Consider the following 23,253-nt stretch of genomic DNA (forward strand, 5'->3'; position numbering starts at 1 on the left):
AACCTAATTTAGTGGGGGCAAAAGAAACTTAGGAAGAAGTGAAATTCAGCTTAGAGGAATGCAGTCCAGGCAGAATGAATGTATCTTCTAACATCCAGGGCAGGAAACAATTTCCAGAGCTCCTCCAGGGCAAGAATGTCTAGGGATTGAGGGGGATCAGTGCAGTGGGCTTCACACCTCCCTCAGAACCTGCATCATCTACTACCCATGCAACAACCCAGGTCCACTCTGTCCTTTCTGCCAGTCCCACTTCCCAGCCCTCTCCTTCTGTACTTGGCTCCCAGGCTGGAGGAATGATGACTGAAGGGCCAGGCTGGTAACCACAGAATGCAAGGCTTCCCTGGCAGGAGACAGCAGGAGCCCTGAGAACACAAAGCCCTAGATTCTTCCTTTGATTAACACTTACTTTTCAAAATGGAACACTGGACATGGTTTTGCATTAAGAGAGATGGCTAGACCATGGTCTTAGACTTGTCTAGTGGAGTGATTTGAAGGGAATTTGTTCCCAAATAGAATTAGATGGAACTGACTGGTTCTCCCAGATTTGTTCTGCAAATGGGAAGAAAGGAACGGGGAGGCTCAATGGAGTATAGAGATAGGGAAGCAGCCAGTGTGCACTGGGCAAGTGGAAGTATGGAAAGGCCAAGAGAATATTACTGTTTTATTAGAAACTTGACCTCCTATCTATTTCTGTTTGGGTGCAGGGCAAGGACAAACGGAATGGCTGAGTGGCTTACTCAGCAAATAGCAGTTCCTGAGGAGAGGAAGTGTTGCAAAGAGGCTAAGAGAAATGAACCCTGAGATCAGATGGCATGGACTTGAATCTCAACATGTCTGTTTAGTAGCTGGGTTGTCTTGAGCGTGACACTTAACCTCCATGTCTGTTTGTTCATATATTACATGGACATCATAATAAAGGCAGACACAATGACTAAATGATTATAAGGCGTGTAGAACACTGTCTGCTATATCTCAGCATCTTGTGTTAGTATTAATTGAGCTCTAGCACTTACCAGTTATGACCTTGGACAAGTCACATTCCCTCTCTGAGACTCAGTTCTTTCACCTACACCCCAAGCTCTGAGATCTCTGTGTCTCCCTCTGATGGTGACACTTGTGGTTTTTCTAGAACTAAAATGGTATTATCACATAGCCTGGTGCTGAAGTATATTTTTTATGCTTCCAAGGTTGACAGTCACAGCCCCAAATTTGTCTAATGAAACCCAGGGCTTTCAAGCTTTGACTCAGTCTGGACTTGATGCATTCTGTTTTCATTGAAAGCTGTCTGGAACTCTAAATTTGATCAGAAGAAATAAAGATTTGCTGTTTGTATTCTATTCTCTCATCCCCTTTTGATTTTTAAGATTCTAACAGATTATTTGCATGAAGACAAGGCAGGATTCTTTGCACTGTCCTTGCATATGGGTTTGCCGGCCACTCCTATGAAAAGGCTAATGAAAAATACTCCAGTAAGTTTTGCATAAACAAATTTCTGGCTTCCACTTTCTTGATCTCAAGTTGTTTGTTCCTTTCAGCCTTTCTGTTTCTTTTTCTCTTTTCCCTTATGATTTCAGAATCCTTCCTACTAAACAGAGGCCACAGTTTACTTTTTTTTTCCTTTTGTCCTGATGGACAGTTTAAAAGAAAAACCAGAGGTTATTTATCTGCAAACGGGATTGTGGCAAAGGGTGGGGGCCAATGAGGAGATCAGATATGCTTTCGGTTGCTATAACAACCATATGTAATATCTGTATTCTCTCTCTTTTTTGCTTTTAGTAGCGTATCTAACCTATCTTTTGGTTTCTGATTCTAAAACTCACCTGGGATCATTTTACAAAAGGACATGTGATTTTTAACAATACTTGAAAAAGAAGCACAAATGCAACAATGACTGTGGAGTGTCATGGATCCCCTACCTGCCAGGTACTTTACTGGATATGTTAATATATGTTGTCTCATGGTAATTTTCTGTTTATTCTAGAACAGCGGGAGATATATTGCTTTCTGGAGAATACAGTATTAATCTGATATACTTATAGCTGGAGCCATTAGGAAACTCCTAATGCATGTTCTGAGCTTCTTAGAAGGAGCACTTATGGATTGGCAGGTGTTGGATGGGGAGGCTAGTTTGATCAGTACTATTGCATGACTTCTGTTCATTTTATACAATTAAAGTTCTGTTTGGCCACGTAATCATTTGGATGTCTTTCTCCTTTGTTGAAGGGAATCCTGGTCGGGTGTATGACACTATTACTTCTTCAATGCTTAATTAGAAAAGATTAAACTACAGCTATGCTTCAGTGCATTTAATTTTTTACCTACTGTGTGCAAAGCACTGCAGTCAGTGCCAAGTTGGGTGAGTAGATATAGTCTGCAGCCTTCTGCAATAATACGGAAAATCTTATAATTGTGCTAAGTCCTAGGAGAGGCATGCAATGATTAAAGGAAGCAGAAGACCTCTCTTCAGAATAAATTCACTGTAACAAAGACTTACCTGTCACTGTATAATAGTTCTTTCTCATGGCCCCCCTTTTCACTCTTTGAAATCAACTTACAAATATTCAAGGAGCACCTACAGTGTATTGGTCTCTCTGCTCAGTACAGGGTTTACAGTGGTAAACAAGACAGGACCCTCAATCAAAGATACATTGTACATATTTACATGTGGGGGAACATGAGTGTGATTTCCAAAGCAACTCCATCTCCTTTCCAAATTTTCCACCATGAGCCAAAGTTCAGTTTTCAAAGATTTTATTTTGTCACTCCTCTTAAAATCCTTCACAGCTCCCCATAGGGAACAATCATGGAAGCCCCTGCTGAGCTTCCCATAGCCCACTCCACCTACCCCTCACATCATTGTCCACCAGCGTGAAACTATTGTAGACTGATGGCATGTCATCTTCAATGATCCACTCTAGCCAGAGATGGAGGGAGGGAAGACTGGGTGGTAAGGATTAATAGTATATCAACATGGATGAACTGGAGGGTATTATGCTGAGTGAAGTAAGTCAATCAGAGAACAAACATTATATGGTTTCATTCATTTGGGGAATATAAAAAAATAGTGAAAGGGATTAAAGGGGAAGGGAGAGAAAATGAGTGGGAAATATCAGTGAGGGCAACAGAACATGAGAGACACCATAACTCTGGGAAACAAACAAGGGGTAGTGGAAGGGGTGGTGGGTGGGGGGATGGGGTGACTGGGCACTGAGGGGGGCACTTGATGGGATGAACACTGGATGATATGCTATATGTTGGCAAATTGAACTCCAATAAAAAAATATACAAAAAGAAGAATAGTATAAAGTCTAAAAGTGATAAAACATTGCAGTGAGATGATAGCTGTACTTTTATGGGATGAATCGTACCCACACCATTTGCTCTCTTCCTTCCTCACATCTCGGCCCCACCACACACATCTCTCCTGTTAGGGTGAAAGGAGACCAGTTACTTTGCCCAGAAGCCACATGCCTCTGACCTCTTTATTATTTTTAGGAGTAGCAGCAGCAGCAGCAGCGCACAGGAACGGTAATCTCAATGACTCACACAGAAATTGTGGCGACCTGTGGCGAAGGTTGTGGGACTCCTTAGTTATCCCTTTCAGCAGCTCTCCCTCATGTAATGGAAGGATGTGGAGTAAGCTGCTCATGTTTGCTGCAGAGATAGCAACAGACAGAGAATGACAGTTATTCAACTGGAGCTGAAATCTGGGGATCCAGTAAGGATTTCCATTCTGTTCTCGACCCTTTCCTGGCTTTCAAATTCCTGGAGTTGGGATATTGGAGATTTTCAAAAGTTGCGGTCATGTTCAGATGCCAAGGGTAGCCAAAGAGATGCAGAAAGAAGGATGTGAAGAAAGCAGCAGGGCTATGTTGAAGGACTCTTCCCACAAAGTCTGTCCTGCTGTCTAAATGTCTGGCCCCTTTAAAAACATCTTATATTCTTGACAAGGGAAAAACAAAACAAAACTGCTCTAAGGCTCTTCCAAAAGTGTGACTATTTTTTCAAAGCCAAGAAAAAGCTGGCATGTGTATGTGGAAGTAAGCTGTGCAAGGACTCATTTTCCTAGATTTTATTCTTAAAATATATGACAGAGAAGAAATAATAGCTGAAACGTGTTTGGATGCTTAGGGGAACAGCATGGGCTGTTGAAGATTGTAATCTTAGTGAATCTTGTTAATGCTTTAACCAACAGACAATAATCACAATCAGCACATTGATTCTTTGAATGGAAGCAGCCACGGAAGTGCTGCTTAAAATAGTGTGTTGATTTTCACATTAAAGTAGGCCAAACTCTCTCTGTTTACAGTATTAATTTGCTTAGCAAGCCCTTTATTTCATTGACAGTAAGGAGATAAGCTTCAGCCCAGCTGTGACTGAATTATCAATCAAGCAACAAGTATTTGTTGTCTACTGTCTGTGTGCTAAGGATTGCTAGGAACCATGGTGGATATGTAACATAAATAATATATAATGACTCCAGGTTTGAAGGAGATTGAGTCTACAACTAAGGACTTATGTTAACAAATTTAAAAGTTAAATGCTACCTTGTGGAAATGAACATATAGCATGGGAAATGAGAACTGAGAGAGTGGGATAGTGCTTTGTAGAACACAGCAGATTCTCACTGGATGTTTTAGAATAGGTATGTTTGGGTCCAAAAAAAATGGAAAGTTTCCCGTAAATGGGGAAAGGCTTGGTTATAGGAAGATGTAATGGGGGTTTCCTGGAGTTTACGGAAACTTGACCCTGGTAAGGTGATATGGAGGAGGGTTGGGGATGATGAAGGGGAGAAAGGGGGAGTATAAGAGGAGGAGAGAAGGTGGGGGAGCAGGAGATCAACATTGGAAGCCGTTCAATGTGAGGAAAAAGAGAATTATCATACATTCCAGCTCAGTTGAGTCTGAGAGGATTACTTTCTGAGGTTTTATTTTACCACGTTATTCTTCTTCAATAAAGAAACACTGATAGAAAACAAATTTTCTATTTTGGCTCAACAGCAGACCCATTGGAAAGAGGCTGGGGACAGGGGACAGGAAGGAGTGGACAAGGAAGATGAGGATTTTCTCATCTAGGATTGTACCTCAACTGCCCAGTTTGTATAATGGATGGGAGATAACTCAGTCATAAAGTATCGTCATGGTGGTGTCCTTTGCGTAGTATAGAATCTGCCTAGAAACATTCTAAATGATAAAAGTGTGAGGTGCCCTTTATAAGATACCACAACATCCCTGAGAGGGGTTGAAGCCAGACCATGGGGATCAGCAGTGTTTGAAAGAAGCTTTGCAGTGGGTAAATCAGTTATAGGAGAGGAAGGTGTAGGGGTCAGGGGAGCTGGAATTGGCAGAGGACCTAAGACAGAAAAGTGATCTTAAGATCTCAGTAATAGGCCTAAGGGAGGGGACGTGCCAGTCATGATGGCCATGCCAATGCCAGTGGACAGGCATGCATAAAGAGCTCAAGTGCAAGATAGCTCAGAGTTGGAATAAGTAGGGTAGGCAGCAGGAGAGAGTGCCCAGGATCTGGCAACTTATGTGTGGTGTTTGCAACAAGGAGGCCTTGAAAAGTGATTTCAGCTTCTAGCCCTTTATACTTGTATGAAATACCGAGAATAGACCAATCGTAGAGACAGAGAGTGAAACAGAGGTCACTGGGGTTAGGGGAGGGAAAAAAATGGGGAGTCACTGCTTTATTGGTCCAGGGTTTCTGTTTGGGAGGATGATAGATGATACCCTTTTGGAAGTAGTTAGTGGTGATGATTATAAGACATTGAGAATGCATTTAATGCCACTGAATTTCACACTTAAAAATGCCTAAAATGATAAATCTTATGTATATTTTGGAATAATAATAATAAAAACTAGCCCTTTCAGGTTGACAGAAACAACCTTGAAAAAAACTCTAGGCTCAAAGTCTGTAAGGAAATCTTTTCAACTTCATGTTGTACAAGGGCCAAATTAGAAGTAGAAAATGATATCAGACAGGTCCTAAATCTTAAGATCTTGGTATTTTTATGGTCATGTCAATGTTTCTGTATTGCACAAAAGGAATTCTCAGCCATGAGAAGCCACCACTATGATGTTGATTTACTCTTGCAACTCTATATTAATTATTTCCAGTCTTTGTTCTTCTGGGTAGACTTTGGAGGGCTTATGGTTAATCATTTAATAGTTTACCTTGGGGCACCTGGATGGCTCAGTCAGTTAAATAACTGCCTTCAGCTCAGGTCATGATCCCAGGGTCCTGGGATTGAGCCCACAGTGGGCTCCTTGCTCAGTGGGAGGTCTGCTTCTCCCTCTCCCTCTCCCCCTCCCCCCCTCCCATGCTTTCTCTCTCACTCACTCTCAAATAAATAGATCTTAAAAAAAAAATAAAAGGAAATACAGTTTACCTTGGGGCACCTGGGTGGCTCAGTTGGTTGAATGGCCAACTTTTAATTTGGCTCAGGTCGTGATTTCAGGGTTGTGAGATCAAACACCATTTGGGGCTCTGCGCTGAGATTCTTTCTTTCCCTCTCCCTCTGTCCCTCTACCTCCTCTCTCTCTCCCTTTCTCAAAAATTTAAATTAATTAATTTACCTCTTCAAGTTATTTACCTTTGTCAGTGCTTAAAGAGTTTTTTGCATTTTTCTTTTTTAAAAAATTTTTTAACGATTTATTTTTGTTTATTTATGAGAGAGAGAGAGAGAGGCAGAGACACAGGCAGAGGGAGAAGCAGGCTCCATGCAAGGAGCCCAACGCGAGACTCGATCCCGGGACTCCAGGATCACGCCCTGGGCCAAAGGCAGGCGCAAAACCGCTGAGCCACCCAGGGATCCCCTTGCATTTTTCATTTTAAAGATATTTGGAGTATCAAGCTTGATTTCAGGAAGTGCTGATTATTGGTTGCCATGTAGTCTAACTCTATAGCAGTCAACTTGTTCCTTCTGCAAATAAAAGCAGCCATAAAATAAAGCATCCAACTTTTTTTGAAAAATTTACTCTGCCCCTAAGGGCTGTCAAATGACTAGGTTTCCCAGATTTCCTCACTGTTAGTAGTTCTGGTGAGAGCGTTTGCATTCTCTTGACTCACCATGTGAAGTCTCAGTTTCAGGATCATAAAACAGGGATTCCTTCTAATCAGTCCTATTTTTTGTGTGAAACTCATCGCTTCTTCCCTGATAGTTTGGTCTTTTCTTTTTAGAATATACAGAAATCTTGGTTATACCTGAAGATATTATTGTCTGCTATAGTTACAGGATATGGGATCATTGTAATGCAGAACAAGATAATTCCATCCCCAATAAATAAACTGACATTGACACCCACAGAAACTCCCACTTGAGCAGGCCAGAGCTTTTGTGAACTTCAGAAAATGATCAATGGTCTCTCATGTGGAACCCAACAATAGCAGTAGTGCTAGTGACCAGAAAACTAAAATCAATAAAGAAGAAAAATTACAGCCAAAGCATCAAAGAGGTTATTAGGGACTCTGAGAAAGGAGAATTAGAAGAACAGTTGGAGAGGAGATCTCTCTTGGAGGGCTTATTCAGAGGAGCCTCTTGAATATAAGATGACAAATCTGCCCTCCCATTTTCAAATGAAATGGTAAGTTGGGAAAAGTGGATAAAATAGAAAAATGTGAATCATGTTTATGTGAAACATTTTCCTAATTAATAAGTTAATCCATCTCTACCTGGTTTCTCCCTAGTGAACAAGGGCAATTGTGTTATCATTCAGGATTGTGCGGAGCCTTTGATAACAAGGGTTGTTTGTACATTCTTTTTCCTCCCTCCTTTTAATGCCAGTGTCCAGTGGAGCCCAATCACTGTATTTCTCTTCCCGTTGAAGGAAATGGCAGCTCTTGCTTGAGCCTGACTGATTTATTCCATGTTCTTTCATCCCACGGCAACTAAATTCTAGTTAAATTTATTTTTGAACAAAGGTAGTCAGCCGCCAAGAGATTCTCTTTTAAATGAATGACAGCAGACAGTTCCAAGACCATTCATTTGCTTATATCTATTTGCTGTATCTAGACAGCTATTATCATGCATGTGGTACTTCAGAACGATCTCACCCAGGCTGCTGTCAGTAGCAACCAGCCGAAGAGCCTGCTCAGCCGGACTTGTGCTTGGCATCTTGAATCAGAAAGGAAACTTTCACTCTCGCCTTGCTGTTTTACAAGTTCATGTTTGGAGACAGGTGATGGGAAGGAGCATCCTTACTTGCAAATAATTTATTGGCTTAAAGGGGCTTTAGAAAGTATGATCTGTTTTCAGCAACCATCTTCAGAACAAGTTTGTACAAATGAAATGAAACGTGTTCTGTCTGGGAGCGTGGTTACTAGAAATTGTAGCACCCCCTAAGAATAAAACTCAGGAAACTTTACCAACTACTGAGATGATAGCTAAAGGGCAGTATGGAGAAATGCCAGAGAACTAATGTTAATCCCCATTACGAAGCAAGGAGAAGACTATGAGAAATGCTCCATCTCCAAGTTAAAGGGATGTTAGAATTAATGAAATCTCAGCCAGGAAAATGTGTCCTAGAAAAATAATATTGGCAACTATTTACTAATCTCCTATGTTGTGGTTAAGATTTTTGTGTGTCTGCTTCTTTTTGTTTGTTTGTTTGTTTTTGCTAGGCACATTATATGGATTTTTTTTTTTGTTAGATTTAATCCTCACAAAGCACCCTTGTTACTTCCATTTTGCAGGAGAGATCACTGAGGTTCAACAAGCTTGAGATACTTGTCCAAAGCCAAACAACTGGTAGATGGCAGAGATAGAGTCAACCACTTACAAGCCCGGTGATTCCAAAATCTTAACTACCCTGTGCATTTACCTTGTCCATGCCAGTGGAAGTTCATTCTTGCTTTTGGAAGGCTTTCCTAACTTTGAAAGGAGTATGGTACATATTCTCAGCCCTGTATCCTGTTTTCCCAGAGGACGCTTGAGGCTCTTGTTGCTTTTGTAGAAGTTCTTCCTTACATAGGGCATGATTTAACCTAGTTTATATTCATCTGAAAGAAGAAACTAATACCTCTGAGCAGAAATGCAAGTGTTGTGGAATTTTTCTGCTGCCTGTGAAGATTTGTAAGACTATCCACTTACCCCGAAGAGCTTATAGTCTAGTAGAAACGATAGGAAGTAAAGTAGCATTGTTGAGAACTTCCCGAGTTCCAGTCACTTTCCTAGCTCTTTTGCAGAACTATTTTTATTCAGTCTTTGAAACAGCTGAAGACATTCTTAGTGTCCCCATTTTACAGTGGGAAAAGGTGCCAAGATGACATGTTTTTGGCCCAAAGTTACACAGTTAGTAAATGAAAGAGGCAAAATTTAATCCCAGGTGTACCTACGTCCAAAACCAGTCTTTATGGCCATATTTGCCCACCTCCCTATCGTATAAGACAGTGTGCCATCAGACCCAGAGGAGGACCCACTCCAACCTACCAGTTGGAAGAAATCAAGCAATGTGTCAGGCTTTGAACCAAACCATATTGGAAAGGCAGAGTTTGAGCATGAGGGCAGAGGGGAAATCACTTACACAGGAAGGTAGCATATGTGAAGTGACAGAGAATCAGAAAGGCATGAGGTGCATACAGAAGACATGATCAGAGGTTGTTGTTGAATTGCCTCTGCCTCTACTGCCTTTGGGAAAATAATTCCATCTTCCCACCACCTTGATACTTAATCAGATGGTAGGCAAAGCTATGCCATGTGGGAAAGTAAAATAAAGAAGATACCCAGAAATGACATGTGGGCACTTAAGAAAATGAAAGAAAAGACATACTAGTTACAAAGAAATGCCTACAAATAACATGTTTTCTTAAAAAAAACCAAAGTAGTGATGGGATTAGAACCTCTGCAGGGTCAAGCAGATACATCCTCAGGAATTTGAATTTGAATCATGGCACTAAAAGCAGAAGCTCTATCCAATGAAAGTACATTCATTGGTCCAAGAAATGTAAGGAAAAGAAATGCCCTAAATGGCAACATAGAATCCTGAACCAGGTAATTTTTCTTACCTGGCAAGATCTGGCTCATTATCAGCAAGCTTTCTTGAAGAGCCAATGTACCATGGGCAGTTTTTGCAATTACACATCTCCTCTGAATAATCGGCCTGTCATGAACAGGATTGAGGTTGGCATCTCATTTGCTGCCGAAGCCACCAAAGATCTGTAAATCATGTTAACCACTGCTGGGCTCAAATGAGAGGGTTGGGGAAGGAAAGGCTACTTGCCCATGGTGCTAAGTTGTATGCTGTTCCCTCGCTGTTGCTATTTATGGCAAGCAGAGTGCTTATAAATATTCTCCCATTTGCTCATTAGTTCCTAACAAATCTTTTAGACTTTTTTTCTGTCATGGACAGACTGTGTCCCTTCTGCTCGGAATTGATTCATTAATACAATTATCTTGAGGTCACAGATCCTCCCTCATAACTAGGATGCAGGGAAATGCCCACAATTAGAGGAGATTAAATTCCCATCCATCAAAAGAAGTACCCTGGTGATGAGCAGAAGAACTGTTGTGTCACTTCTCATTGGTGTTTCATAATGAGGCTCAAGACATGGACCCAGGCACTCCACACACATGCAGGGAAAAGGTCCTAAGGAAGATTTCTGATTTCATCCCAGAGGCTGAAAATGGTTTAGATCAAATTAGTGGAATGCAAAAGATCACAGGGGTCTTCTCTCTTAAAGATCACAGGAGGTCAGATTATTTTTGTTTCTCATTAAAATTTTATTATAATCTAGAGTCTAAGAAATTTGATAAAGTAGAAACCTGTCTAAGATATTTCTTGTTTATGAACCATAGTATTCTGAGTGGTACAGGGAAATTTTTAAAGATGCTGACCACGAGTCCTAGAAGTCCTAGGATGTCAGCTTCTTCTAGGCTGATGACCTAAGTGTTTTATTTAATTGCATTTTTTAAATTTAGAAGCAGGCATTGGAGCATTTGTTTGTTTTGTTTTAGACAGGGTCAAGTGATCATTGGTTTCCTTGGAGGAAGTCAGGCTTAAAATGAGCTTAAAATGAAGAGGAATGTGGTGTGACTCAAGAGACTCTTCCAAAGCAATGGCATAGACCAGAAGGAAAGAAAAGGGACATGTAGGTCAAAGAGGAGATAATAAAGTCAAGCAGAGATAAATGTGACCTTAAATAGGTATTTAATCAGATTGGATCATGTTTAATCATGTGTTATAGACATTTGCTGACATGTTAGTTTATTGGCAAATCACCTTAGGGATGAAAGAAGGAAGAACATTCCAATTTAGAAGCATTGGTAGCCTTTCTTCTGGGACCTGAAGCATTTCCCATAATGATGGTTTAATACAATCTTGGTCAATTACCTTTCTGCGAGAGCTGGGGATGTATGCCACCTTGCTGGAAATGTTAAAATCCCATTAAACTTCAGTTATTAGCACAGAGGAGGAAAAAAAAAAACACACACACAACTGAGTGATTCAATTAAGACACAAGCAACCAGATGTCTATGGCACTGAATTAGTTTTCCTGTTATGACCAAGAAACACTGATTTCCAAGGTAGCTTGAAGCCTATTTTCCCCCTTATTCACCATTATTATTAGCTTCCCAGCCTTCCCATGAAGTCCTAATTGCCAGATTTTCAGAGATTGAACCCACTTCAAAACACATTAAGTCACGTCTTCTGAATAGAAAGACTATATAGCCACCACCGGGAAGACAGGTGAGCAGTGACCAAGTGTCTACATCTCCTTCTTTGCTTTGTTTCCAGAGTGTAGCTGGGAAGATATTGCCAGGGTTTGACATACTGCTTCTTGGGACTAAGGGACTGAATGAAACTTCCTGATGCTTGTGTAGGGCACGTTTGTGTATATCTCACTAGCAATTTCTAAGAAACAAATTGCAGTATTTGTTGGGAAAAGGAAAAAAACACCTCCAAAGAATGTTGAATTTTAGGTCCAGCTTTGTTAATGCTCAGTGATATGTAAACTGCTTAGTACTTGAGAACACCTGTGTTTTGTTTTATTTTGTTTTTCTTCCATAAACTGGAGAATGTTCTGTGATTTCCTTCTAGCAGCTCTGTTACATAATTTTGTGAAATGGTTCTACAAACACCAGGAAAGACCAAAGCAAACACATAAGTTAAACACACAAAAATCTTTGAATCTACATGTTAGATGCCAGCAGATTTTCCTATAACGATAATTTCTATATTGAATTTCTTGTCATTGCATTTGTCTGTAGGTCCCTTAACTCTTAATTTTGGAGGAATTATAGCTTGATTTTAATTGTATTGTGATACGCAGGGCTTTGGGTGAATGGATTTATTTTGATTAGTCATTAGTTCATAATTGATTGATTTTACGTTGGTAACAAAATCAGACTGATCTAGGGAGTGTGAATGAAGCACAATATCAGTTGTCTGTGCCATTGGTTAAGAGGGAGATCCAGAGAGGCAGGCTCTTCTGATCTAATATTTCTAAGGAAGCCCTTCTATTGAGAGCATCCATAGCCAGGTGGATGCTGTAAGTCGGTCCCAACTTCCAGTGGCACAGTCAAAGCAATTTTCATGTTGAAATGGCCTAATATCACTATAATCCATGCAAATTTCTGGCTGAGAAAATTGGCAAAGCTTCTGGACCTTTCTGGAAATAAAGAAAATGGGCATCTTTGTTTTGGGAAAACTGGGAACAGTGGGCAGTAAGAGAGAATTCAGCTCTCAACAGTTGCATTTAGCCGACCAAAAGGCGACAGTTTCCGTGATCTGGTCGGAGAACCGCTGTCTGCCCTGTGAGCTTCGTAAAGAGAAAATCACACTTTTTATACACTCTTTACCAGGTTTGCATGTTTTCCTTTTTCCAGTTTTGTCCTAACGTAACTTTTCGAGTTGATGGATCACGGACTCTTAGTTTGGATTACCTTGTTGTCTTGTACTTCCCACTACCGGTAACTACACCAGTGCTCAGGTCAGACCAGCTACCGGTTCCCAAGACAAAGTAGACAGGGAGGAGTGGACACTATTAATGATACGGTTTCTTTCTTTGCAGTTTTCTGTACTCAGTTATGAACACTTTAGAGCTAGCTGAAGAAGTCCCCAGTTTGGGAGAAAAATGTACATTTCAAAACTGGCCATCCTGGATTCTGTTAGGCAGGTTTCCCACTGCATGCATGATCCTAACATTGGAATCAGACTTGCAGAGGGAGTAGGACTTAGGTGCATTTAATAGAGGCTCGTCTCCAGGGCAGACAGCGGTCAGAACTGGGAGCTGCAGCTTGGAGCATGCCATGCTTATTGAGACCACTGCACACATCTCCTCTCTTCGGAGTTTCTATGCTTGACAAAAAAACAATGACATGTGTTTCATAAGCACACCGCCACTAAAAGGCCTGGTTTAAAGCAATTTTCACACATTATATTATTGAATCCTCACTCCGTGGGTTTCAGTGCTGGGTCCACTTTGCAGAAGAGGAAACTAAATCTTTGAAAGGGTAAAGTGTTCAAATCACCCAGCTCATAAAATGGTAAATCACAGACTTTAACTCTTATTTGCCTTCTCCAGGGCACTCACATTTAAACTTTAAGCTATATCTTATAGGTAGAAGGAGGTTGTCGCATTTTGAGTTACACATTCTAAAAATTATCCAGCAATAACATCATCTTTAACTCTGGACAAACCCCAGTCTTGTTTATAATCTTGGCATTAATTTGTGACCCATTGTATTTATTGGGTGTGCCTCCTGGGCTGGGTTCTGGGCTAATTGCTGGGGTATAAAATGAGTTCAGAACATGTTTTATATTGCTTGCTCTCAAAGTTCTGCCTGTGGCTTTTCATTTATTCATTTCAAGATTCTCTAGTTGGACCTACTTTCAAGAATCAACATTCACATAGTTCTAGCCCATTTATATTTCTTTTTTCCTGGTTGTTGAGCAGTATGGTTGCCTGCCATATTGCTTCGTGACCATATGTGCATTATTTCATCTGTTCTAAGCACTCCACATCATTTGTGGGAAAACTGTGAATGTAAGGACCAATTATTTCACTTTTTAGTGGGGAGCTGCAACTTTTTTTAGAATCTTTCACCATGTACCCACTTCTAAGTTGGAAATTGCTTTGGCTCTTTAATTAAACATTCAGTTTGTTTGCTAGTTTTCTTTTTTTTTTTTTGCCAGTTTGTTTCTGCCCCATAATTTTTAGAAGTTAAAAAAAAAGTGAAAAAGAGAGAGGGGAAATTGTGGATGTAAAGCACTATATTTTTCTCATCTTGGATATGAGGGAAAGCAGTAACAATGACCAGAAAGGAGCATGTCAAAATGACTAATACTGTCTGTGCATCTCTAACAATGTCTCAAACGACATCAACAACATTGAGGATTTACTTAGCATTATTCCAACTTGAATTTTCTCTCCTGTTTCTCTTCATGCCCAATTCAGAGCTTATCTCCAGCTGCAAATTCAGGCTGTAAGACAAGTGCTAAATCGGTTCCTTTGGACCATGAGACAGGATTTTTTCTCTCTTTGTTTTTAACCTGTAAAGAGATGATAGACATTTAGACTCTGAGGTTTTCCTAAAGCTGTATCATGCTATTGTGTCATCAATGTCAGTATCAATACTTTTGTTCAATAAAAAGAAACAGAATCTATAGCTAGCTATTCATTTATGAATCATTTAATACGACTTTGTGTTCTTTCCTTCTTCAGTCTCTCTCTCTCTCTCTCTTTCTCTCTCTCTCTCCCTCTCCCTCTCTCTGGTACTCTCCCTCTCCCTCTCTCTCACACACACAGAGTCAAATGTCCTATTTTTATCTATAATTAATTTGAGTAGCTGCTTCTTCACCTTTCCTGGTTTAGTGATCAGAGAAGCAGAACCCTGACATTAGAGCAGAACTCCTGCTACTTTGTGCTCAGCAGTTCTCATTCTGAATAGTGAAAAAAAGGGAAGAAAATGAAAAACAGACTTCTGATGGTTTTACTTGAAGGGAAAAAAAAAAAAAAAAACAACACATGGAAGAAATATCAGGATTGACCAAGGTCAGGAAAAGCAGGCACTTTGTTGTACTGGGCTTAGGGACCAGAACAGAGAGATGGAAACAAGGATGTAATTTGAAAGGATATTTTCCCTGATGAGATGACCTCTTTGTGCCCTCTGGAGCAGATGAGGCCAGAACCAGGCTCTGCAGCACTTGTCGAGCCTGGCACTCAGTGCAGCCCGGCACATCTGCATTCACGGAGGCATCCAGTTGTTGCTCTCTCCCCTCGGCACAGGCCCCATACACCAGCCAATGTCTGCATGTAGATGTGCTTGCCTTCAGTTCCTTATCTCCTTTTTTCGTTATAAAAATAATACATGAGCAAATTTTTGCTGTATAAGATTAAAAAACAATTGGATAAAAATATTGGTTTTCTCTGGTCTGTGCCCAAACTATGGTTCATTTGCCAAAGGGAACCGTCACATATTATTTTCAGATAGTGTCTGTGTTGTGTATGGAAATGCACATAAAGGGAAATAAAATGCATTTTTTGTTGCTTTTTAAATAACTAGTTTCATCCTGTATATGCCACTATACAGTTTTGTCTTTTCTTTAAATGATATTTCATAGGCATTTGCCATGGTGTTACTTAAAAAAATACCATGAGGGGCAGCCCAGGTGGCTCAGCGGTTTAGTGCCGCCTTCGGCCCAGGAGGGCCTGATCCTGGAGACCTGAGATCGAGTCCCACGTTGGGCTCCCTGCATGGAGCCTGCTTCTCCCTCTGCCTGTGTCTGTTCCTCTCTGTGTGTGTCTTTCATGAATAAATAAATAAACTCTTAAAAAAAAAAAAAAGAATAGCAGGCGACTTTTACTATAGGATGGTGTTTTAGAATGTGGTTGAATCACAACCATTTTACTATTAATATGTTAAACGATATGGTGATTACAGCCACCATCTAGCCTTTTCTGTTGTATTTTTCTTGAAACACCTGAAAAGCCAGATAGCATCAGCCCAAACGCATCATTGTATGGATCTTGCACTGTGAAAGCCTAATTCATGGAAAGCAGGGAGAATGCTTATGTTCTTGTGGTCAGCTCAGCTCTGAACTCCTGCTGCACTGAAATCTGGGCATTTTGTGGATCATCTCAACATGCCACACATGTTTGTTGAATCAAGAATGTCTGAGGAGAGCCAGAAAGGAGTTATATTTTACTTGCTCCTACTATATGCCAGACACACTTATGATTGACCTCATGTCATCCCATGGCAATTCTGAGAAACTGCCTCTAGTTTATAAGGGAAAATGAAGCTCAGGAAAATGAAGTAACCTGTCTGAGACTACACACACACATTCAGCAAGTGGCACATTATAAATTTAAATACTCTGGCTCCGAAGACATTTGTGATTTGCACTGTGCCATATTACCTTCTAATTTGAACTTCATTGTCAAAGTGCTGGTTATTTTGCTCTTCGTCCTGTTCATTTCTTCATATAAACCCTTAAACAAAGCTATCATATGCCAGGTTTCCTCCACCCCTCCACAGAGATCAGTGCTTGCTGCTTTTTGCTCTGGAGCCTCACTGTGGTCTTCCCTACAAGGAGCATGTTACAGGAAGGGGTGTTCTATGGAAATTAAATGGGTTTTCTTGAATGTGGTTAGCCTGCTTTTCGTATTTTCAGTTGTAGCAATTTGGTGCCGGTGATGCATGGCTGGTTTAAGCAGTCGTGCTTTGCCTCTCAAGTTAGTCATCTCTGGTCTCATGGAAAGAATCCTCCCTTAGAGAAATAACAGGTGGAAAAGATCTATTAGGTTATCCTTTGCATTATGAGACTGCTTACTGCTGTGAATTTGCTGGGTCCTTGCTTTATCCCTATTTCAAGTGACCCATGTTATAAGTCTTTGGTCTCTTTCTATAAACTAATAAGGATCACTATTGTGATTTGCTTAGTCTGAATGGCCTCTTACTTACTTTGAATCTTCCAGTCTAAATCAGACTCTTACCATCAGAGAATAGAATAATATAGCACTATACAATCATCTCTCCCAGGCACTTGGCTATAGGCAGGAGAGTTTCTTTTACTACTTTTTTCTTTATTCATGCATTTATTTATTCATTCAGCAAATACAAATTAAGTGCCTTCTATGTGTATAACACTATAAGAAATACCTTATGACCTACCAGTATGTGATGTGTTTTATTAGATATACCAGGATGCAAGGTAGTCAACATCCAACACCTACCCTCAAAGAGTTTGGCTGATTATTTGTTTCTGATACAAAATATATTCACTTGCAAAGGTAATGCCAATATGAAGTGGAATTAATAACAATGATAACAAGGAGATAGGTTATAAAGTAGGCCATGATTAAAAGCCAGGTATTTATCCTAGATGGCATATGCTTTTTGCTCTGAAAAGGTAGGTAGAATGAACTGGAAGAGACCATAAAGAGCTCTGCTGAGTGGCAGGTTTTGGGGTAGCTGTGATCAGTCTTGGATCTCAATGGATAACTCCATACACAGATACTCTCCAGATTCCTTCATTTTCCCCAGCTACATTGTCTTGATGATCAATACACGTATTATGTTACCTGTCTAAAATTAATTTGGCTTAATTTGTTACAGATCTGCTTGTTTGGTCTCTAGGAAATATAAAAAGTACCCAGCACCTGTAAGTAATTGTAAGACTTTTTTCTTAGCTATCCTGACCAGTTCTGGGACATGGGCAACTAGGTTAACCTCTCTGCACATATGATTTTTCATATGTAGAGTGAAAAGTTTGAAGAGGCTTCTAACAATTCTTGAAGTTTTGTTTTGTTTTGTATTCTGGTCAAGGATTTATTTGGACTATTTTATTGTCCTAATAATGCTGTAAGACAGGCACAGTGCTCTCTCCATTTTACTAATGAAACAAAAATCAAGGCCAGGCAAGGCTGGTAACTTCTCAAGGCCTGAGACATAGTAAGGTCTTCCTGCTGTATAATTCTCTGAATGGGTTTAATTGGATTTCTGCTAGTGACCATTCAAATACAAACCTTATATAAACCATATCCTTTCTCTAAAGCCAGATGTATATCTCAGCTGAGTATATGAAATGTACAAAGCCACACAAATCTACAGGTGGACAATAATAGCACCTCTCATGTTTGTTTGTATCTGTGTCCATCCTAGTAACTTTGGTCATACATCTCTGAACTCTTCCTAGTTCTTTTGCACAATTTCAAAAGCCACAATAAACTTTTGCTATTTTACCTTCTTCTTTCACTTCCTATACTAGCAGATTCAGCTCCTTTGGAAGATTGTCTCCTGCTTTCATTTCACTGGCTGTATACTACATTTCATTAAGGTATATAGCAGGACAGATTAGCTGATGCTGCAATAACAAGCAACTCTGAATTATCAGAAGCTTCGAACAGGCCATGTGTGTATCTTATTTATATTATGTGACAAGTGTAAGTCATTTGGGGACTCTCTTCTGCATAAGGGACCCAGACATTGAGAGGAGTTCACCACCTGTAACTTTGCTCATTTTGAGGCTAGGGAAGAAAACCACAGAGGATCTCACATTATAATTAAGTGTTCTGATCTGGAAACCATATATATCACTTCTTGTCACTACACATTGCCCACGTCTAGTCACATGTCTTTAGATGCCTAGAAACAATCAGTATGCTGATATGTGCTTACTATATGGTTATTATTACAAGAGAAGAATGTTGTTCGTATTGCAGATATCCTGAAAAACTAAAAGAAAGTGGACAAAGTCATAAAGACCTTACTTAATAAGGTCTTAATAACCTTATTTAAGGTAATTAATTAATAAGTATTGTGTACATACTTATCAGTTCACTTGTGTAGTCACCCATTGATCTGTTTATCCTTTTATATTATATACATTTTTATCAAGTCCCTTGCAACCTTATGGAATAAGGGGTAATTTTTAAATCAAAGAACGGACCTTGGATATTAAGTAAGTCAGTGGACGAAAATGATCAAGTCCTAGAACAAATCTGTCATGAGCCTTTGTATACAGTATAGTTCTGTTCAACTCATGGGTTATGCCCCTACATTTACTATAAACTTTCTAGTAGCTAAAACAAAACTATACACATGCATTTATAAGATTAACAATGTTCATTTGGTTAAAGAATTGTGGTTAAGGAGAACAGTCTTATTCCTTTATTTTAGATTTATTTAATTATTTTAGAGAGTGGGAAGAGGCAAAAGGAGAGGGAGAAAGAGAATCTCAAACAGACTCCCTGCTCAGTGTGGAACCCAATGCAGGCTGGATCTCAGGATCCCAAGATCATTACCTGAGCCCAAATCAAGAGTCAGATGCTTAACTGCCTAAACCACTCAGGTGCCTCAGAGTCTTTCTTATTCCTGATACTGTGAGCTGAGTGTGATTTTTCTTCAGAACTCTGCAGGAGCCATTTCCTTCAAGAGCTATAACAGCTTTGTCTTATAATGCATTCAATATTTAGATGGATGGCTGGTGGAAGAGTGGCTAAGTAAGTACAGAGTAAATACGTAGTTCTCAGGTCTGGATTGATTCCAGTAAAATACCTTTTGTACTCATCTGCCCATAGTATCCATTCAATATATACTTACGGAGCTTGTAATATGCTGGGCAATGTGCCTGATTTGGGAAATACCAAGATTAGGGGCTTATTGTGTATCTGGATTGACCAATTGCATGCTCACTGTTGGGGAAAAGCATCTTGCTCTTGTCAAATGTGGAGTGATGTTTGAATTTGTCCAGCATAAAGCTGTCCTAGGAGTGAGTCTCATTTATATCATCTGAATGTACATGGTAATAGGAGAACGCATTTGGTGAGGAGATCCTAATCCTAACTTCTCATTATCTGCATCCAACAGCAGAGGCATAACCATTTTTTTGATTTGAACTGTCCCGGGGGTCAGAAGAATCCAAATTAAGCACAGCTTTTTTTAAAATTTATTTTTATTTTTTATTATTATTATTTTTTACCCTTCTATCCTTCTGAATACCTTATACTCTTTTCTCCCCTCTTTCTGCCCTTTTCACGTGGTGCTTTAGCCATGAAGAAGTACTCTTTCCTGATCTCTGCATTCTCTGACCTATCACAGGAGCTTTATATACTGTGTTAACTTTCTAGATCAATCTCCCTCTCACTCAGCCTTTTACAGTGTCCTTCACATCTTAACTGAGATATCACCTTCTGTCCTTACACTTCCTTGAGTCTCCAAATAGTTCATTGGGGCCACTCTTATGTTTATCCCCACAGTTGGTTTCCTCATTAGGCTAGGTATGCTAAGCCCAGTGATTGATCCATAGTATTCACTCAATACAAATTAATGGTTTGCTAGTATTAGTATTATTATACTTTGAAGATATATGTTGATTATTGAGAAATAAAATTGGGCTTTCTGTCCAGCATTTCTTTCCCTGGTTGGTTCTTTTGGATATACTGCTGATATTCAGGTCATCCTTGGCTTTTCTGGTTCTGCCCCTGATGAGTCTATCTCCCACATAACTAAGGTTGTTTCATGCTTGCCAGCTCCCTATTTCTTAGGTCTGGCCACTAACTCCTGACCTGTCCTTTCTTGAAACCTGCACTCAGATATGACTTTTTAAAAGGTAATTAATACCTGTAAAAGGTAATTGATATCCCAAGGGAATTTCTCTGCATCTTTAGAGGATTTTGTAAAGGGGTGGAATGGGAGGGAGTAAGCAAAAGAAAGGACTCTGCAGTCCTGTGATGAGATGAGGTTAAATCATTTTCCAAAATGCCAAGTGTTAGAATGTCTTTTAGGCTTTCCTTTCTGGAGTAGACACCTTTACTTTTGGTCTGTCTAAACATTCCTTCTACTGGAAATGTCACACTGGTGTTCCTTTCCCTACTCTCAGGCCAGAAGGTTCTAGTAGAGTAGATCCCACACTCCAGATCCTGAGGGACACATGACTGAGTTCTGCCAATGTGAGCATAGCATCCTTCTTGGCTGGAAACACCGGCTCAAAAGAGAGGAGGTGACCAAAGCCAGACCTTTCAAGCCAAAGAAACTCAATTTCTATATTATTGCTGGAACTAATGAATAATATGGCTGTGAAACAGGTCAGATATTAACCCAGAACAAAAGGACGGAAGCCTGATGAGAATTTGAGTATAATGTGACAGCAAGGAAAATTGAGCTAATAGATGGGAAAAGGCTATTTCCAGAACATTTGGGCACCAGGAGCAGTTAGACCTGAAGATTCTCTCCTTAAACTTCTCAGATTCATGGGCAATAATATAGTTTCTTTGTTGTTGAAGCTTAATAGAGTTAGATTTCTGTCATTTGTGTCTAAAGAGGTTCTAAGCCGCCACCCATTAAGGCAGAGGAAAAAACTCTGTGATTTTTTTTCCAAACAAAGGAGTGGATTATGAGTCAGCTCAGAATGAAATGATGGCATGTTTAGAACTTGAGTTTGTCCTGATTTAAAATGGTGTGCATGGCAGTGGTCACAGGTGGTCAGGAGCATTTGGTCTTTGAGTCATGCATGAAGGAGCACAAAGGGGGCATTATATGGCTAATGGATTACTCTTTGGGATTCCCCTCTTTGCTTCCTACTGAAATGTAGAAGCCTACACAATGCAGATGGCATATTTCATTAATACAAACAGAAGTCCAGGCAACAGATGCTTTGGGGACTGAGGGGAAAGGAGATTTCTATATTTCTCCAACAGCAACAACTCCGATGACAAATTTCTCCCACTGAGCATATTGAACCAAGAGCAAAGAAACATGTAGTTTTGAAGCCTTAGGCACTCTATGGTATTTAAAAGGAGGAAGATCAAAACCAGCATTTTTTGGACAAAGAATGTTTATGTAGGGAAAGCTGTAGGGAAAAGGAAGGAACAGAAAAGTGAGGCATGCTCTGTGAATTTCCCAGAGCTTCAGGATGGGCAGGACTTACAGTGTTGTGTGTCTTTCTAGAAAGCATATATTAATTAACCTTAGGGCCACTGTCCTCTACAATGACAAAAGCCAAGCCAGGCCAATTATTTGCACATCAGGGTCTGGGTTAGAATGGTCTTTGTTTCTTGTATTTTGTGAAAAACGTAATGCAGAAATGATTAATTACAGAGCAGACCCAATTCTCTTTCTGCTTATAATCAGGTTAAATCAAAATACCCGAGTTTAAATAATGCAACTCTGTCAAGGTATAGGGATTAAGGAATTATAATAATCATACAGTACCTTCTGATCATATTCTCCTGAGCTTATTGTGACATTGAACAACTGCCCAGTGAAGAGTATGGAAAGAGAGAGGTATGGGGACATACAATAGGCAGAGAGTGCTTCTACACCATTTTGATGCTGTTTCACCAAAGAGGGAAGATTGATAGCAAACATTTGGAAGCAATGTTATGGCAATATGTGACTCGTCAGTAGGGTGGGCGTTATAATGACCATGACCACAGAACATCTTTATGTTCAGAAAATGTAAAGATTTGCACTACTCTTTAGTGTGTATGTATTCTTTCTTTGACCCTCTAATTGTGTGTGCATTTTTAGCTTTTTCAGTTGTCAGAGAAGAAAAGGCAGAGTTAGGTAAAAGAACTCCAATCCCTAGCTTTGCATCTAATAGGTAGATGCTCAGACTCCTCTGTTTTTTCAAGACTTTTTCTTTCTTTCTTCTTTCTTTTTAGAACAGAAGTAAAACCCTAATGAAATGCCCAGTGAGATATAGGAAGCAAAATAAAAAACCTTTAACAAATCCCAGTTAGATTCCCTTTTTATGTGTAACTCAAAAGAGGTGATACCATTAAAAGTCTGAACAACTTACAATTTGACACCATGCTGCTGCTGGAAACCAGGCTTCACCTGATACAACTTGCTTATTCTTGCTCTCCTGGCCCTTACTCATCCCTAATACCTTACTCATTCCCCTGACTTTTCAGAATTCATAGGTTTCTTCATGTCCAGCTACAGAGAAGTAAGATATGCAGGTTGGTTTGCAGGAGAAAGGCCACAAGTTTTTCCCTCTGAACTTTAAATTCTCTCATATCCACAGTGTTTGAAAAAATAATAAAGTAATGAAGTGACACGTGTCTAAAATGCAGTGATTGTTGTTAACCATTCATGTATTCATTGATTCTATACTTACTGATGTAACAAATACTTATTTGTGATGCATTCTCTAGTCATCAGGGCAAAATGGTGAGCAAGATATATGTGGTCTCTTAAGATCTATAAAGGAAAGCTTCCTGTCTGTTTTTGTCCAATCCAGTTGAAGACATTGACTATTCCATAGCAAGGAAAAAAGATAACAAATAGATCATGGTCAACTAAGA

The 23,253-nt window shown here is 39.8% G+C and overlaps 1 protein-coding gene and 1 long non-coding RNA gene across 7 annotated transcripts in view; one reads left to right on the forward strand and one right to left on the reverse strand.

Moving 5' to 3' along the window:
* SORCS1 (sortilin related VPS10 domain containing receptor 1) overlaps nucleotides 1–23,253 on the forward strand; it is a 508,497-nt gene that overhangs the window by 27,155 nt on the left and 458,089 nt on the right. The gene's annotated exons all lie outside the window — the stretch shown is intronic.
* On the reverse strand, nucleotides 14,101–23,060 carry LOC144301137 (uncharacterized). The gene is made up of 3 exons (XR_013367912.1): nucleotides 22,746–23,060; nucleotides 16,362–16,712; nucleotides 14,101–14,492 (listed from the first exon to the last, which is right to left on the reverse strand). It is a non-coding gene; the product is annotated as an uncharacterized LOC144301137 (long non-coding RNA).

The sequence above is a fragment of the Canis aureus genome, chromosome 29 (assembly GCF_053574225.1).
Source record: "Canis aureus isolate CA01 chromosome 29, VMU_Caureus_v.1.0, whole genome shotgun sequence".
NCBI lineage: Eukaryota > Metazoa > Chordata > Mammalia > Carnivora > Canidae > Canis > Canis aureus.